This window comes from Serinus canaria, chromosome 1A, assembly GCF_022539315.1.
Source record: "Serinus canaria isolate serCan28SL12 chromosome 1A, serCan2020, whole genome shotgun sequence".
Lineage (NCBI taxonomy): Eukaryota > Metazoa > Chordata > Aves > Passeriformes > Fringillidae > Serinus > Serinus canaria.
In genome coordinates, this window is record NC_066314.1 from 36924022 (window position 1) to 36941226 (window position 17205).

General features: G+C 37.4%; 1 protein-coding gene across 1 annotated transcript in view; it reads left to right on the forward strand.

Moving 5' to 3' along the window:
* NAV3 (neuron navigator 3) overlaps nt 1-17205 on the forward strand; it is a 512047-nt gene that overhangs the window by 64103 nt on the left and 430739 nt on the right. The window lies entirely within an intron of this gene.

Sequence of the window (17205 nt, forward strand, 5' to 3'; positions counted from 1 at the left end):
CCCCACTTGATCCTTTAAATGTATGTAGCTGAATTCTTTCTGTGCCTTCCAGAGTTTCCAAGGGAGAAGAACTGAGAAATGGACTGAGTTTTACAAGAAATATTACACCCTTCTTCTGAAATAATCAGTGTTTCATAACTGAAAAGAATCTCAAGCTTGTTAAACCTTTTGAAAAAATAGTCTTGAGCTCTTTAATAGGAAACAGTATTAAAATTCCATTATACTAAGATGGCCAAAGTTCAGCTGTCATTAATTATCACAGACCTTCAGTGAACAAGTCCAATCTAAAAGTCTATATCAAAATATCATTCATTATTAAAGCTAATTGTCATTTAATTATTCACAAAACTGTCATGGATTGATTTGTCTACAGTCCTGGGCTGAAATTTCATTCAAATTTTAGAAAAATTATCCAAAACATTTCTCTAATTTTATGTACAGTATATGTAACTTTAAAAGTGTTTGTTTGGGTTCTTCTTCCTTGAAAGCATTTTGGTTTGCCTATTAATAATCTAAATTTTAAAAACAAAGAGCACATTCTTATCTGTGGATTGATTCTGAAGTTTTAATTTGATCTATTGCCTGATATTAAAAGATAGTTAAAGGAAAATTACAGGTCTTTGCATTAACTTATACATTTACTGCTTCCAAAGAATAAAATAACTTGACAGCATAGTAAATGTAGACTGAGTGGAAAAGTTGATATATATTAAAGATGTTAATCCTGTCCCTCTCCTTTATAATTTGAGTGTATATTTGTCTGAGGCTATACTATCTCTTTTTTTTTTCAGCTCTTTTGGTATTGGATGCCAAATGTTGAGAACTGTATTTCTGAAAAATGTGTAATTTTAGCCATCACTGATTTAAATCCAGAAAAGCAGGGGTGGCAAGAGACCTGGCCATATGTCCACTGTGTTCCCACATGATCCACTTAAGTCACTCCTCACCAGCATTTGAAAAACTTGCTGAAGTTTGTGTATGTTCACGGACCATGTCTGTTCACTTTTCTGTTTTTATGTATCCTGTTTTCTAGACCTGTGAATGTCCTCATGGTCAGAACTGGGTTGGTCTCAGAGGGTTCCCAGCTTTATGGACATGCACAGATATGTAAGCCTGAGCACTGAAGAGAACATGACTTTTCTTATCTTGCGTATTTTTTGTGTTTCAAAGTGCTGTCTAGTTTAGTTCCCAGTGTAAAATGGGCTCATCTTTTAATAAGTAACCTGTTTCTACCAATATTAAAGAAGGGATTGAGCCCTGTGATACCTAGGATGCTTTTGCATAATATTCCTTCTGTAGGTGATGGTGTTCAGTCAAGCCAGTGCAAGAGGAGGTGTGTGACTGCTGCAGTCCCAAGAATGCTTCTGTTGTATACTCCTCTAGTTTACAGGCTTCTTGAATTGAAGTCATGTGTGAACACTATGGGATGCTGAATTTTAAGCAGTGAGCTTGCCTGAAATGTTTTTGGACCTATTTTAGACTTTTAACATACATTGCATCATATGTCACTGCATTTCTTTTGTCTGGAAAGAAATTACTTCATTTTTTATCATCAAACTTCTGTTTGATTTAATTTTGACACTCCATGTCTCATTGGAATTGGGGAATATTATTTTCAGTTTACCTTTATAGGTGATTTGTGACTGTACAGAAATTTATATCACTTCTGTATTCTCTCTCATGTTCAAACTGATTAGTTCTGCTTTATAGTCCTCTAATACAAAAGTCTTTTCTATTAATTTGTTGTCTCCATCTCTATTTCTTGTCTCAGACTTCTGTGATGAAAATTAGACAGCAGAACTCCATGCAGTGTTCAAACTTATTCAGCATATATATGTAGAATTACCTGCTGAAGATTTCATTGTAATTCTTCCCAATATTCTGTTATCCTTTGGAAAGCCATCACACTGAGAAATGTCTGTGGGGTGGCTTGGGTTGTGTGGGGTTTCTTGTACTTAAGTGTTATTTTTTTTCTTTTGTTAATTGGTGCATTTGATAATGGGTCTACACTACAGTCCTGAAATGGTAATAGCAAATTTAGAGCCTGTTATTGCTTTTGATAGCCAAAGCAAGTCTTGGTTTTGTGCCTTATTTTGGTATTTGAATTTCACTTGTATTTTATTGCCCAGTTTTTCTGTACTGTGAGTTATCTGTAGCTCTGCATAGTTTAGATTTTTGGGAATTTTCCAGGGTTACTAAAGATGCTTTTCATTCATATTCCTTTTATCATTAAGCCCATATTAATCTCTAAGTTGATCTTTCCTCAATTTCAAGATGGCCATGTTTTTCCGAGTTTTTAATCTGGAACCTTGCTGGTTTTGTGACTGCTGTTCTGCTTCCTGATCAAAGTCATTTTGTAAACCCATGAGATTATCTTTTATTTGCATGCTAGCTAATTCCTTCAAAGAGTTTTTAATATTTTTGTCTGTTATCAGTTCTCTTGCTAAATCTATGTTGGCTCTTCTCCTGTATATCATGGATATTCATTAATCTAATGATGCTATTCTTTACTGTAATTTCCAGCACTGAAGATGATTTAAATGATTGTACAAATGGGATATTGCACAATGGTTATGACAATCCTTTGGCAATTTCACATAAGAAGCCCTTCAAATCTCTTGGGTGAAAACCATCTGGCCTTGAAAATTTGTTGCCATTTTTTATCAATCTGTCCTCCAGCTACTCTACTGACACATTAGTTTAAGATGACATTTCACAAAAAAGAATGAATTGCTGTGAGATCATTCAAATATCTTCTAGGACAAACAAATCTTGTAACCATTTTGCAAGCTTTACAAATTCTCTTATAGGTTTCTCCTTCACTTAATTGTATTTGAGGGAAAGCAGCTATTGGTGCTATGTAATTACTAAATTGTTTAAAAATTATTTAGTAATAAATCACCTTATTTTCCATTTAAGTTGCCAGAATACAGTGTGTTTTATTTACTTACAACCTCTGTGACCAGTAGGTGATTTCTGTTGTCTAATTGAACAGGCAAACAAGGTGATTACTTTGGGATTTTTTTGGTACTTCTGTAGGGGTTTCTTGTTTGGTTTGGGGGTTAGTTCACTTGTTTGTTTGCAAGGATCTGGACCCTTCCAGATCCTTGTCTTTGATTCCTCCTTTTGTTATGGAAATGAGAACAAGAATTGTCCCTACCTTAGCACTTATGAGCAGATCATATAGACCTGTGGAGAGGTGCCCCCTCTGCATCCAGCAGTGCTGTCTGAGCTTCGTAGCATCACTGACCCTGCTTTGCTTGCCTGGGACTTGCACATTACAGGGCAGCTCCAAGCATCCTGTTCAGTAGAGTGAGCCAGAAAATGTGTGATCTCCTGCTGGGCTTATATTCATGTTTGCTTTCACCAGTAGATTTTGAAGTTCTCTCTGATTTTTGTGTGTTTGTTCATTCCCTCTGCTCTGTTTCTCTTCTGGCAGAGTGCAGATCTTCTCCCTTGATTTTATCGATGGCTCTGTGGTTTTGTTTGGGTTTTAGCTCAAAGTTACAGGCAAAGGTCCAATTAGTTGATGCACAATTTCATCTGGTCACTTGGGAAAGTCTTGGTACGTGAAGTTTTTGTGCATGAATGCCATCAGAAACAAAGGCTTTTTTACCTAATTTTTTGGTGTTTTCTTTGCTGTTTTTTAGAAGCTCCATTTTCTTGATGGTGGTTTTGTTGCTTTACCAGAGCTTTAGGAAGAAAGTTAGCATGCAGTTTGTGTAAAGGTTTAGATAAAATTAGAAGTTGCCTTGGAGGTTCAGAGCTTTCATGTCATTTCAAAAAAGGGAAGGAGGTGTTATCTAAGGGGATGTGTAGAAGTGATGTGCAATGCTTCAGGAATATCAGACAATGCTTGAAAAGGTAACAAATGAAAACATGATGGGATTAATAGTCATGAAATTAAGAGCAGGACATTGTTCTTCATATTGCAAATGACATTAAATGTTTAAGTCTGATTCCTTTGTGACATGATGGACACTTATCCTAAATATGTTTCCTTACAGTGATAACATTTTTCTCCTGGTCCTTTGCTTTTATAAAAACCTGGCTCTTCCTTTGAGATCCAGCAGCTTTTCAGATGTTATTACTGAAAGTATATTATGCCAATAGAGAAGGGAGGCAGGACAATGTAAAATCAGAAAAATGTGCATAAAAACCTAGCTATTTCTATCTAATCTGCTGTTGACTTTTAACACTTAAAAAACCCTATCCTCTCCCCGAAAACCATTGAAGAATCCCATTTAAAATATATCTTTATGGACTCTCCTTATGGGGTATCTTTTTTAGTTGATGCAGGTTGTTACAACCCTACTAAAGTCCAATGACTTGCTTCAGTTTATGCAAGGTGAGGCTTCATGTGTGTAAATCTTGGTCTGTGGGAAGTGTTTAATCTATTTGTCTGAGCATGGTTTGGGCTCAGACAGCAGCAAGGGCTTTCTTGCCACTGTCACTGTACTAAGAACTGCAGAGTGTTCTTGTGGAGTTATTGAGAGCAGCTGCAGGACTGCTGCAGAAAAGCACAGTTGAGGCCAGGTTGGAGCCAGGATGTATGTTTGAGGTGCTTGGGGAATTCAGCTGCCAACTCTTAGGAAGTCTTTGAGCATGCGTGGACTGCTCCCTTTTACTCAGTGGGGATTTTCAGAGATGAGGAGTTGTGGTCAGTCAGCAGAGATGCTGCCTGGCTATTTTGAAACCTGTGCCTCTCAAACAGCAGTTCCCAGCTTGGTGCTGCTGTTTGAGAACAGGATTTCCACCCCATTCATGGGATGCAGGATGTGTGCACAGTCACATTTCTTGCAAAAAATCTGTGTCAAAGGAGTGTCCAGTAATAATGGCTTGGATATAACAGGTTTCACAGATTTTCTGGTTATCCTTTATCCTACCTGCTCCTCAGCCTTTTCTCATCCCCCCTGTTTCTCAGGGTGTTTCTAACCTCCTTCTCCCATCCAGTCAGTGGGGATGGTGGTCTGGGACTGCAGGGAAAGGAATAGGTGTGGGTAGGTTTTGCAGATTGAGGAATTCCTCTGGTTGGCAAATAGCATTGTAACCAAAGAAAGCCTTCCTCAGATGCACGGAGCAGTCTTCTCTCATCCTTTAAATAAGAATTAAAAATTCAATTAAAAAATGTTACAGTTCCTCAGCCAAACCACTATCAGCTCATTTGATTCATTTTTAGCAGGAATTTAGTAGTAGAACTGCTAAATCAGAATTATATGGAGTTCTGTACTATAGTGTTCCATGTTAAATGAATGCATCCTAAAGTAGGTACTCTAGGTAGACTATTTCAGTTGAAATAGTTCAGGTTGTAAAAGATATAATTGATCAAAACCAGTCTTAAAATGGATTGTACAATTAATTGAAATTGGTGTTTGCAGCCTCACCTCTATGCCTATGCAGATATCTCTGAACACTTCTTTAAAAATAACAGTTTACTCCTATTCCCCAGCTGCATAACTCTTCATTCTAGAAGCTCAAATAGCTTTGCAATCCAGGATGGATGATTCTTCAAAGTCTTTGTGAGCTGGATAACTAATCAGTTTATTTTATGTATACCACGTAGAAGTGGGTTGTCTTCGTCATCTGGCTGAAGATTTCAATATAGAGTTATATTTTTATTAGTAATGCTGTCATTAGTGAAAGTGCCAAGTTGTTAGTGTTTTGTGGCAGTGTTTGGTGAAGATCATTTGAGCACAGTGGAATTCAAGCAGCTTTTTGGCTGCAGAAAGAGATGTCTTTATAGGATTAATCATTTGGAGAATATTTTTAGGGGCTTAACTAAGAGTTTAATCAGTCCTTCAATATATTTGGGCACTCAGATTTCAGTTAAAAATTAAATAATAAAACACATACCGAAGATAATAAGGAGTATTTAGAAATGAAATGTGAATATATCCAGTTGCCATTAAACACATTACAGAAGTAAAGTTCAGTAGTAGTGCATACTGTCATGCAAGCCAACTAAAATATATTTTTATATGTCATTACTTTTTTCACCCTCACAGTTTCTCTAATGCTATGGGACTTTTTACTTTGTCAGGAGAGTCTTAGCAAAAAATAAAAATGTACCTTTAGCTGAGAGGATAATTGTTTTAAAATATGAAGTATGGCTACAAAAATTGCACCTTTTGGATCTCTGTATTTTTTGTCTGTTTCATTCATTAATTTTAGTGACTAAAAGCTCACTGGGTTTTATGCCAGTAGTTTAGTAAATTGTCACATAGCAAAAAATAGATTTTATTTTCCCTTATATTTGATCATTGAAGTTAATTTCTAATCCTAAGCTGCAGGGCCAATTTATTCCAAGTTTAGTCAGTCAAATTCCGTAGTATAAATTCTCTTAAATGCTAAAGAACTGCATAGGAATAGCTGCAGATGTTATTTTTTTTTCTTAATGTAAGTTTGATAGCCTTAGCTGGACAGAAGGGAAATTAGCTCATCCTTCAAAACCCACTAGACTGTGTTTTCCAGCTGCTAGATCTGTACTTCTAAGAAAAATTTTTCTTTAAATTAAGGCAATTCAGTCATAATAATTGAGGTATGCCCACAAGCACCTTCAAGAATAAAAGCCAAGAAGAGGTGGGACTAGTTCATGGGACTGTAGTGGGCTTTGGACCATTCTTATGAAAATGTTCTTAACTAGTTGTTGACATCATAAATAAATTTGCCTTGTAGTTGTTACTTTCATGAGGTTTTCTGGAGGCTGGCAGTATGGGTAGGGTTGACATATACTTAATTAATTTTTAAGATTAGATAAATAGTTTCTACTGTCTACTGCTGTTTTGACCACAAATGAGAAACTACTATAAATTAAAATGTATACTTGTGTTTTTCATTTATTTTTAATTTAGGCTTTCAAAGCTTTGCTTTTTTTCCCCCTAATTTCCTGCTTCTGGTAACCTATTTTGCTAATATGCTTACCATCCTGTTTGTTCATTAAAAATGACTGCCAACTAAATTTACTTTGATTTTATGTTTATTTAAAGTCTTGTGGAGAAAAAAAAAAAACCATTCTGAAGAGCCCTTTGTGGGCTCACAATGCCCACAAAGGGCTCTTCAGACATGGTTCAAACAATGTTTTTTATGGAGGAACTTAGACATGCACCTAGGCTGAAGGAATTGCATTTGGACTACAGGGTTTTAGCTACAGTCCTACTCCTTAGTCTGTAGAAGGGCAGGGGGCAGAACTTAGAGGTGTCTGTGCATTTGCTGCCTCAGCACAGATGTGTTACTGTGGGAGCACAAATTGTACCTAAGGTTGTTCCTGTCTCTTGGAGTTTCTGTGTCGTGTCCTGAGATTCGTGCTGGCCAATATTTGAAAGTTAGTGTCTCAGCTTCCTGTTCCCCAAATACAATTTGGTTTTCCCTGATGGTGTGAGAAGCTCTGAGAAGTCAAAGTAAAGGGTTGTGGAGGGAATTCCATGTTTTCTTTGGTCAGAGATGTTGCTTCTGTTGCCTGGCTTGAAACATTCAAAGGCTGTTCTCAAACGGAGAACTGGGAAAGGTCTTATCCTTTCCTTATTGGTATATGGATTATGGAAAAAGTGCAGACCATGAACTTGATACTTCTGTTTATTTTGTACAGGTCATCTCTGTACAAATTTACAGAAAGGTCTTACTGATTCCTTCTGTGGTACTCTTTTGCTGGGTGGAGAGCCTCTAACAGGGAGAAATGAAGTTGTTGCTTGGTGTAACATTTGTTTGTTGGCCTGCAGATGGGAGAGTTCAGGACCATAATTTCTGAGTGTGCATGTAGTTAACCAGAATAATATGATTATTTTGTTTCAAGTAATACATGCAACTATACAAAATATATTAGTTGGTCAATTAATAATTTTTTTGCCATAATGAAGCCTGATTCAGATATAAAACTAATGTCTAGATATAAGTATCCAAGCAAGGAGTTATTACTTTGATTTGTGGAGATACTTCACTTTATCATTGCCTAATAGCAGAATGTTAGAAAAAAGGTTTGGATGGCAGGATTAAATGTTGGGGAGTAATTAGAGACAGAACTTGCTCTGTTCTTAATTAACTACAAAATAACTGAAATATGTTTTACTGAATTGCAGGGGTGTAATCTATAGCCCAGAATATTCTTCTGTGTTCTCTTTAACTAGCAGAGATCCATTTCAGGTCTGTGTTTACCTTCTGGGACTCTAGAGTAGTTGCCAATATGAATATTTGGGAACTGCATTAATCCTATGCTGGCTTTTCTGTTCTCCCAAGGTGACAGCTACTGATGCTCAGAGACTGAGGTGGCCCTGGTACAGCTGCAGCAAGCAGGCTCCTGTGTCTGCAGGCAGGTGCATCATCTCAGTTAGCATGGGAACCAGAAAAAATACTAGAATAATTAAATTCATTAATTGAATTTTTCCACAGCTTGCAGATAATTGGGTAGGAAGAGATAATTGAGGATTCAGGGATAGGTTTCTGAAGTGTACCATAATTTGACAGGTAATTGATAAACTTGGTTTGGCAGGTCTCTTTTGTTTTAACAAATGAGAAGATTCTTCTTTCCTCTGGAATTAAGTGATAGCATGCTCAATTTCCAGTAAAACAGCAGCTGCTATCTAAAGCATCTATACAAGTGTGAAGAAAGCTTGGTAATATAGCAATATAATTTCTATTTTATTACCAAAAATTAGATGGCTTAGTTATTAAAATCAAGTCTTGAAAATAGTAACCTTATGTATGTAAATGCACATCCTGGAACTTTATGCTGAGATTAGATATTCAGATTGGCTTCAGCTGATTTACTTAACTTGCTAATTTATGCAGCAGCTGTGCTCCTATAGCAATCAGCAGAGGAACTCTGTAGGAACCTGGCTTTGTTTGGACTATATAAGGGAAATGTGGTGGACCAGATTAATTCCTGCTCTTGAGCTACATATAGAGTTACTCTGTATCATGCAGCTGTAGGAATTGTTCCTATTCATGAAGCTTGATATATCTGGACATCTGGGGAGTAGTTCTGATAAAACTCCCTAAGAATGCCAATGTGTTATTTTGATACAGAAATGTAATCCAGTCTGTAATGGATAATCTGACTGACTACAGCCAGTGCTGTGGCCAAGGGTGTCACACAAAATATACCTGCATGCAAAACGTGATTTGAATGGAAACCTCTGGCAGCTGATTTGTAAGAAAGGAAAAGGTTCTGGGACCTTAGCATCAGATAAATGGGAACTGTGCAGGTCTCTTTCTATTTGTTGTGCTCTACCTATTAATTTTGCCTCCAGGTCCTTCCTGTAATTTGCTTTTACTCTTTTTGCATTTTGATTTTTAATATGGATAAGAGGAAGTGAAGAAGTCCCTAAATGCTTCAGGTAGAGCTGTTGAAATGCTAGATTTGAAACTGTGTGTCCTGTTATTACAGACTTTAAATTATAAAGCAGACCTGCATCTCCTTTTCCAGTTCTGTGAGTGGCTGTTGGGAAATCAACCCAAAAAAGTAAAATATAACTGATGAATCATAGCATCCCTTTCAGCATTCAGTTCTTTGTTAATCCAAAATTATTCACCACATTTATTCTGAATTTGTGTACAGTTTTGACCATCTCAATGGTATTTTTCAGTGAATGAAAATTTATGTGGAAGCATTCTCTCTATATAACTGACATTGGGGATCCTAAAAAAATTAGGATGGTAGATGGTTCTGTGAAAACAAATTCTCTGGCAAATGCCCCAGATACTTCTAAGTTCTCTACAGGCAGTTTGACAGACTACTTGGTTTTCCCACTGTAATTCTGTATTACTGATTTCTGCATAATTTTGCATTAGCCTTCTTAATCTGTTTTGATATGTCTTACTGTAATAGCAAGGCAGTAAAAGCAAGACTTGAACCATGAGCATTCGGTTCTGCTTGTCAGGCATCGCCTCTTTTTTAAAATTTCATTTTGCTTTAGAAGGAGAGATATGTAAAATGGGGAGGGTTTAAAAAAAAATCTTTCTTTAGGGGTAGGACCTGGCTTCTGAGTTTGTTTAGTAGCTGCAGTGTTTTAGAGGTAGTGTAATCCTTAGAGTTTTATAATGAAGTTTGATACACTTTGTTGAATGCATGTGGGTGATTTGGATCTGCTTCCAGATCCTGTATTTTCATCCACAAGGCTGACCCTGTGGATGAACTGTGAGGATCCAAGTTTTCTCTCCTCAGGCTCTGCCTGGAAGTGGCCGCAGTATAGGACATTGATTTGCACTTAGTCTTTTCACAGGGATACAATTGAATGTCACCCAGCTAAGACTTTTGTTTCTGTCATTTTGTAGGTGACTTGCAGGTACAGAGGAAATGGTGTACCTTCTATTCACATGTGCTGTATGTGATATTTGGTGCACATACCTGAGAGGGCAAAGCATTCATATCTACACATAAGATCATAAGATAAGTTTTCTTTCATCCTGTTTGCAAACCCAAGTTGTACTTTCTGCAAATCCACTTGGTTTTTAAAGGTTAGTGCAACCCTTAGAACTACAGTGGATGATGTGGAGCTGTGTTTCCCTGTGGCTGGTTTGTGCCTAGGAAAGGCTGGCTAAGCAGAGAGGCACATCTGGAGCAGTCTAGCATCTCCCTGTATTTCCAGTTACAGTACCAGCAGCATACTGGAGGGTTCCACCTACCCAGATCTTGTCTCCTCTGCCTTCTCCCCACCCTGCCCCTTAATGGGACCAGTTCTTGGCCCTTAATAATTCTTTAAGAGAAGAACAGGTATCATGTTTGTTACAAATGAAGTACTGTATTTGAAAATCATTGTGTGATTTTATCCCTTGCTGAGAAATCTCTGTTGGAAGCATAAACTTTTAATTTCCCAATACTATCCTATCTTTAGTCTATATTTTTTTGTAAATAATGCTTTCTTGTTGAGTCTTTAAAAGCCATTATGTTGATTTTGCTATCTTCATTCTTGTATTAGCTTTTTTTTTAATAAATTGCCCTGTATATTGAAATAAAAATTTCAGCAGTGGAATAATGATGTTCTACAGAAATAGGAAGCTTTGGTAGAAATAGATCCTTGATTAATTTAATGTCAAAAATTTAAAATCATTTTTTAAATAGGTAATTATTAAAATTGGATGTATGAATCATTGTAAAATCAAAGGAGCCTTCATTCCTTTGAAGGTTGTAGATACTGCTTTTATTTAGCAGTGAGTGTACTGGCAAAATTTCAAAGGCCCATTGTTGTTAGGGTCAGGAGTTGATGGTTGTCGCATGTGGGATAAGCACTGGTGTTTGGAGTTACACAGAGAGCTCCTTGGAAGCAGCGCTGTGGGTGCTCCCTGTGCCCATCTCTATGCCATGTAAGAGGAAGTGTTAAGAGAGTACCAAAGCAGTTCTGGAGTCATGGCTGGTTTTGTATTTGTGTTTTTGTATATTTTATATTTTTATTTCTGTGTTCCCCTCCCTAGGAACACCATCAGGATCAGAAGCCATCTTTATCTCTGTGTTTTTTTGTCATTCTGGCAAAAGCCCTGGTTGAGAATCATTTTAAAAACATATAGGAATATGCTTAAAACAAAAAACCATTGCAGTTGTCAGGTTTTAGCATTGGGTAAACTAGACTTGAGTTTAGTCTTACGACTGTCCAGATGTCATAAGGCACATGTGTCCTGCAGACATGTGTGGAATTATGGCTGAGTGTTTAAAGGCAAGAAGGAAATAAAGAAGTCAGGAAAACTCAAAGTGGTGGTTACCAAAGCAACCATGATTCTTCCACACTTATACCCTTAGTAGTGCTGCATGCTTCTCAGTGCTGCCAAGTGCTGCTGTGTTAATACATGCATGCAGCATAGCTGAGTTACTGGGGGAACCAAAGTTCTGGGGGATTTTAGATTAAAAATGTGTGCAGGTCTCCTAGCTCAGCAATCAGACAAAAGCACAGGGTAGGAGAAGTGCAGCCTTTCACGTGGCAGATTATGATGATTTTCTTCCTCCTGGTAAAGAAAACAAGCTAAAGATTAGATTAAAACCAATCAATTTAAAGCTGTTGGTTTAGGGAATGCTTTAAAGAAAAGGATCTAGCTGGAAGAGTGACGTGCCCTTCCCACCAGCACGAGGCTGCCAAAGCATGGTGCTGGGAGGCACAAACGGTGATGCATGAACTCTCCCTCTTTGGTAGAAGAACCCTTCTGGACCAGTTTCTCCTCCTGTGTGGTGCAGTGAGAGCTCCCCCTCCTGTTTTCTGCCTTACCTGAGCTTTCAGATAGCACCAACCTTCACAAGCATTTCAAGACTATTTTTGAAATCCGTGAGTAGCTATGAAGCCTGTGGCCAACACTTCTGCAAAGGGCACAGAGGCCTTTTAGCTAAGACAGAGTGTGACCCCATGGCACACTGTGCCTTTGGCTCCTTGGGGCAGCAAAACAGTGCTTGAGTGAGCAAATACAAGACTGGCAGTGCCATTTGACAAAACAGTTAAGTTTTTGTACAAAAACACAGTCCCTCTGTCCAAGAGGAAAGTTCTTCATGTTTTGTAGCCAGAGATCCTCTGCTTTTTCAGACTTTGTCTATTTTTAAGCTTTCCCCAGTCAACAATCAGCCCTGTACAGTGAATGACTGTTTTCTTGCTGAGCCTGGCAAACAAAACCAAATAAATTGCTGCAGGAGAGGACAAGATATGATGATGGGAAGAAAATCAGGAAGTTTGCAAGACAAGTTAATATGCCTGCTTCCTTGTATCTCAAGCCCTTCAGTGGCAGCTTTATTCAAGCAGATGCATTCCTTTTACATTAGTCAGAAAGTATGACTGAATTTTATTCTAGTTTCATGGTTTTTGTGCCAGATAAAATACCTGATAAAGTGACAGCATTACTGATAGGGGGATACCTTATCTATTGTAATGGAACTGCACAAGTTGAACTGTCAGAATTGTTTGAGCTTAGATAAGATCAGTTATTTGTGTCGTGTAGTCATTGTGGTTTGAGTCCAGACAATAAAGTTGGATTTTCAGTCCTGTCAATTCAAAGTCTGGGAGCAATCACAAGAAAATAGGCAACTTAAACTTGCAGGCTGAGCCAGTGTTCTTCACACCTTTATAACTCAATTTATTGGTGGAGTAAGAAGTCAGGTAGTCTTCATCTAGTGTGGCATGTCCTTCACAAAGGTGATAGGTTTTATCAAATATTGAAATTATTGTTTCATGCAAATAAACCGGAATTTATATACTCTACTCTTTAGACTTCACCCACAGAAATATAATTCTGCAGAGAAGTACCAGTTAAATACCCAGCCATGCAACCAATTTCAACTTTGCCTTTTTATCTGGATGTTTGGTTCCTCAAGAGAAATCAGAAAAAAGCTCTATTGATATGTCATGGATGCTGCATAAGATCTAGAATGTCCTTTAACTTATTGCTGGAAATAGACATCTGATAAACACTGTTGACCTTTTTGACCATGATAAGCAGATTACAATAGTTTGAAAAAGGGTTCAAACCTTGTAGCTGTGCTCCTAAGGTAGGAAGTGATTCATTATCAGTGCATAAGTGAATTTGCTAAAGGATGCTTCATTCAAGTGACATAATCACCTTAATGCTTCTTAAGTCAGCCTGGGATACCTTGTTCAGAGCTCCTCTTCATGCAAAGTGGATCACCTAATGCCATCCACGTTTAAAAATATTTAAATAGCAGTTGTTTGCTGCCTTGTAACAGGCTTCTCTTCTCTTGATTTATTTTTGGACACAGCCTTGTTCTGTTTCTTCTTGAGCAGCACAGTAGAATTAATTCCATAAATAACTTGGCAGTTTTGTATAGCATGTCTAGCGGACAGATTTTTTTGGTTTCCAGTGAATATATTCTTGTGTATGTTACCATTGCTGGTTTGGTTTTTTTTTTTTTTTTTTTTTTTTTGGTGACTTTTGAATGAAGCCACAGTAATGTGATATTAATTTAAATGTCAAATTAAGAATGCATCTATGGGAGTCAAGTATCCTACCCTAGCTAATTATTCACTAGGGCGTCTGCATTCTATGTTAATGAGGTATAACACACAAAAGACAAAATAGCTGAATATCACAGCTGCTATGAGTGAATATGCAAGTGACTTAAAACCAAAAAAGCTCTGTGCAGCACTTTCTCAACATGTAGATAAAAAAGGAAGTATGTAGATGGCTTAAAGCCATAATAAAATATGAATTCACATCCCTATATGTCAGTGCCGTGAGGAAAGACTTCAGCTATCCACAATTCAGTGCATAGCACATACCTATGACAGCCCAGACATAAAACTGATAGAACTATGCAAATGTGGAGGTGGTATTACCAATTTCCAAGGAGGATAGGCCGCTATTCTGAATGGGTATGAAATTTAGACAGCCTGGATATATTGTAGGGAAACCTGCAACAAAGCTGCTAATAGAATCCTCATTTTCATTTCAGTGGTTGGCTTAGCAGTTTTTTTGGATAACCAGCATAGAAAGGACTGTGCATCTTTCATCTGCCTGAAATAGAATATTGAAAGCTATTGTCTGTTTTTCAGGTTGACCTTACTCTGTTCCTTCATGTGTGTCTGCCACCTTGCTGTCACATTGAACTGATGTGTTAGGTAAGAGCAGCAATTTCCCACTGGCCTTCAGCAAAGCCTGCCTAAAGCAGTGGCTTGGGAGCTATTCTGGCAACCTGCATGTTTCAGTAAAATCCCTGTTTTTTGCAATTTGAGAGCTTTGAATTTTTCTAGATTTAGTTAAGAGGGACAATATCTAGGCTGTTTTTGATAGCAATGACAAAGACCACAGTCCTTTTTGTTGTGGTGAACTAGATTGTGAAATCACTGGAAAGGAAATGGAAGTGTTTATGTTCCCCTGGTGCTTTATTTGGTCTGTAGACCATTATAGGGCTGTTTAGTGAGCACGGAGCAATTTTCTGTTTGTTGCAATGACATTGATTAGTTTGTGATTCTGTCTGTAGCACAGGATTCTACACCACAGAAAAGGCCCCTCCAGAATGCCTGACATCTTCTATAAATCTAAAGAAATAATAAAAATAGAAAATGTGTGTTGTGCCCAGAATACACAGACAGCAACAGTTCACCTGGGAAATACCTTCTGACAGATTCACTGATTGGTAAATTGCTGATGGGATTAGAGAATAGTCAGGGACCAGTGGTGTAGAAAAGGAGGAGTTTCCTTCTTTGAACTTTAAAATGTTTGTCCTTTAGGGCCATTTAATCATAAATCAGAAGTCTTTGTTTTCTACAAAAATTGTTATAGGTAATGTTATTTTTCTTTTCTCATGAAAATTCTTTCCCATTATATCAGTAGGTCTTGGTTATAAAGTGTACTAGCTTCCATGTGTGTGTATGTGTATAGATATATTATTACAAGTTTACATTACATTACACTGTAATGTAACGAGGCAGTTGAATTTTACTAGACTCTGGTATGTTTCATGCTGAAGTAAAGCAATGTAGAACAGAGCCTAGCCCTGGAAATAAAGACTTAGTAGAAACTTAAATCTCCCTGTGAAGAATAAAAGATATCCCTGGACAGCCAAAATATTACCAGAATCCTGTCCTTGCTCCTTTGAAACATGTCCTTGCTCCTTTGCAACATTCCCAGTGTTTTCTGACATCATAGGTAAGTAGCTAGAGCAAGACTGACATCTGGATCAACAGACACATCAAGAATGCTGCAAGAATATAGTTGCTTTGCAAAGTTTCATTCTAAGCAGTAATCAGTAGTGTGGGTGCTAGTACTTGGTCAAATTGTATTGTACCTGAAAATTTGTAGAGTATAATAACCCTTTCCAGAATCACATTTAAGGTACCCCAGTTTGGCTTTTGGCACCTCAATATACCTGAATGAATATTTACTCTTGCCGTTCTACGCTTTGTATTCTAATCTCTCTTCCTGGTTGACATGGCTAGTTGTGAATTTTTGTCATATTTTCTGTTTATCTCATCATATATTGTTTTCTCACCTCACCCTATCTCAAGCAGAGAACACCCTGCTTGGTGTTCTCACATTATTTATATTTTTTCCCCCTCCATTTCTTCTTCATTGTTTCTGCATTGTATTGTCCTTTCACAGTATCCAGTGATTTTTAATCCTTCTCTTCTTTTCAAACCCATCTTAATTGCTTCTTTATTTTTCTCATACCTCATAAAATGTTCATCCTCCTCCTTCCTGCCTTCTCTCTCCTTGTCAAGATGTTCACCTCTTCTCTCTAGATCCGATACCCCCTATCCTCTCTCTGAACTTTTACATTTTTCATTTCTTCCCCATGGTTACAGTGTTCAGATATGCTTCCATGGGCATCTAAGAGATGAAAAAAATATTCAGTTCTCTCAGTGCTAATTATGAGACTTCTTACTGGTTCTTTTTTTCCTTCCAAAGCAGAAGGTGCTTTGTGTGTGCACATAAAGTTGCACTGAGCAACGAGGCTGGCTCCCAATATTCCTCTGCACATTTGGATTCAAGCAGTAAATCAGATATTTATTGAGGATTGGAGGGTTGAAGGAGGATAATACTAGGCTCTTTTTTTCCACCTCCTGTTTTGAAATAGCATCTAACCTTCCTGCTCTTCTTTGGTAATATGTTCTTGAATAAATCAAAGGAAAAACATTTAGAAGGGGGAGTGAGGTTGAATATATATTGCACAAAAGAAAAAAAAATCCTATTCCTTTCTACTGAGACAATACTGGATCTCTGATTAGTTTCATCAGTGTTTTTTTCTAGCCCTGTGAGCTACTGAGAGTGAGCTAGGCTTTCAGATATTCCACATGCATATAACATTTTGCACAATTTTTGCTTTGGGTTATACTTTGCTATGTATATATCTTCTCAATGATGGAATTATTGACCTTGAAATTCAGTGAATCTTGAATACATAATCATAAAAAAAGAAAAAATATTTTAGTCTATTTGTGTGGTTTAAACTTCTGTTCATTTAGCCTTATCTTTTGAAATGGTCTGAGAATCATATGGGACTCAAGGTTAAGCTGTAGAACCAAAACCTCTGATTTTTATTATGAACTTTCAGAAGCTAATACTTGTGCAATTAGTTGCTCCCAAATGGTTAGCAGATCACAGGCAAAAATATTTTCAAAGGGCTTTAGACATGCCAACAGAAACTTACAGTAGATACTGAGACACTGATTCAGATGTCAGAGGTCTCAAAAAGTTGCTGCTTGAAGCTTGCAGGGCACACTGGTTTGCCTTATAGCTGCAGTGATTTTTATTCTGTGAACATCTGCTATTGGATTTTGTTTCTGA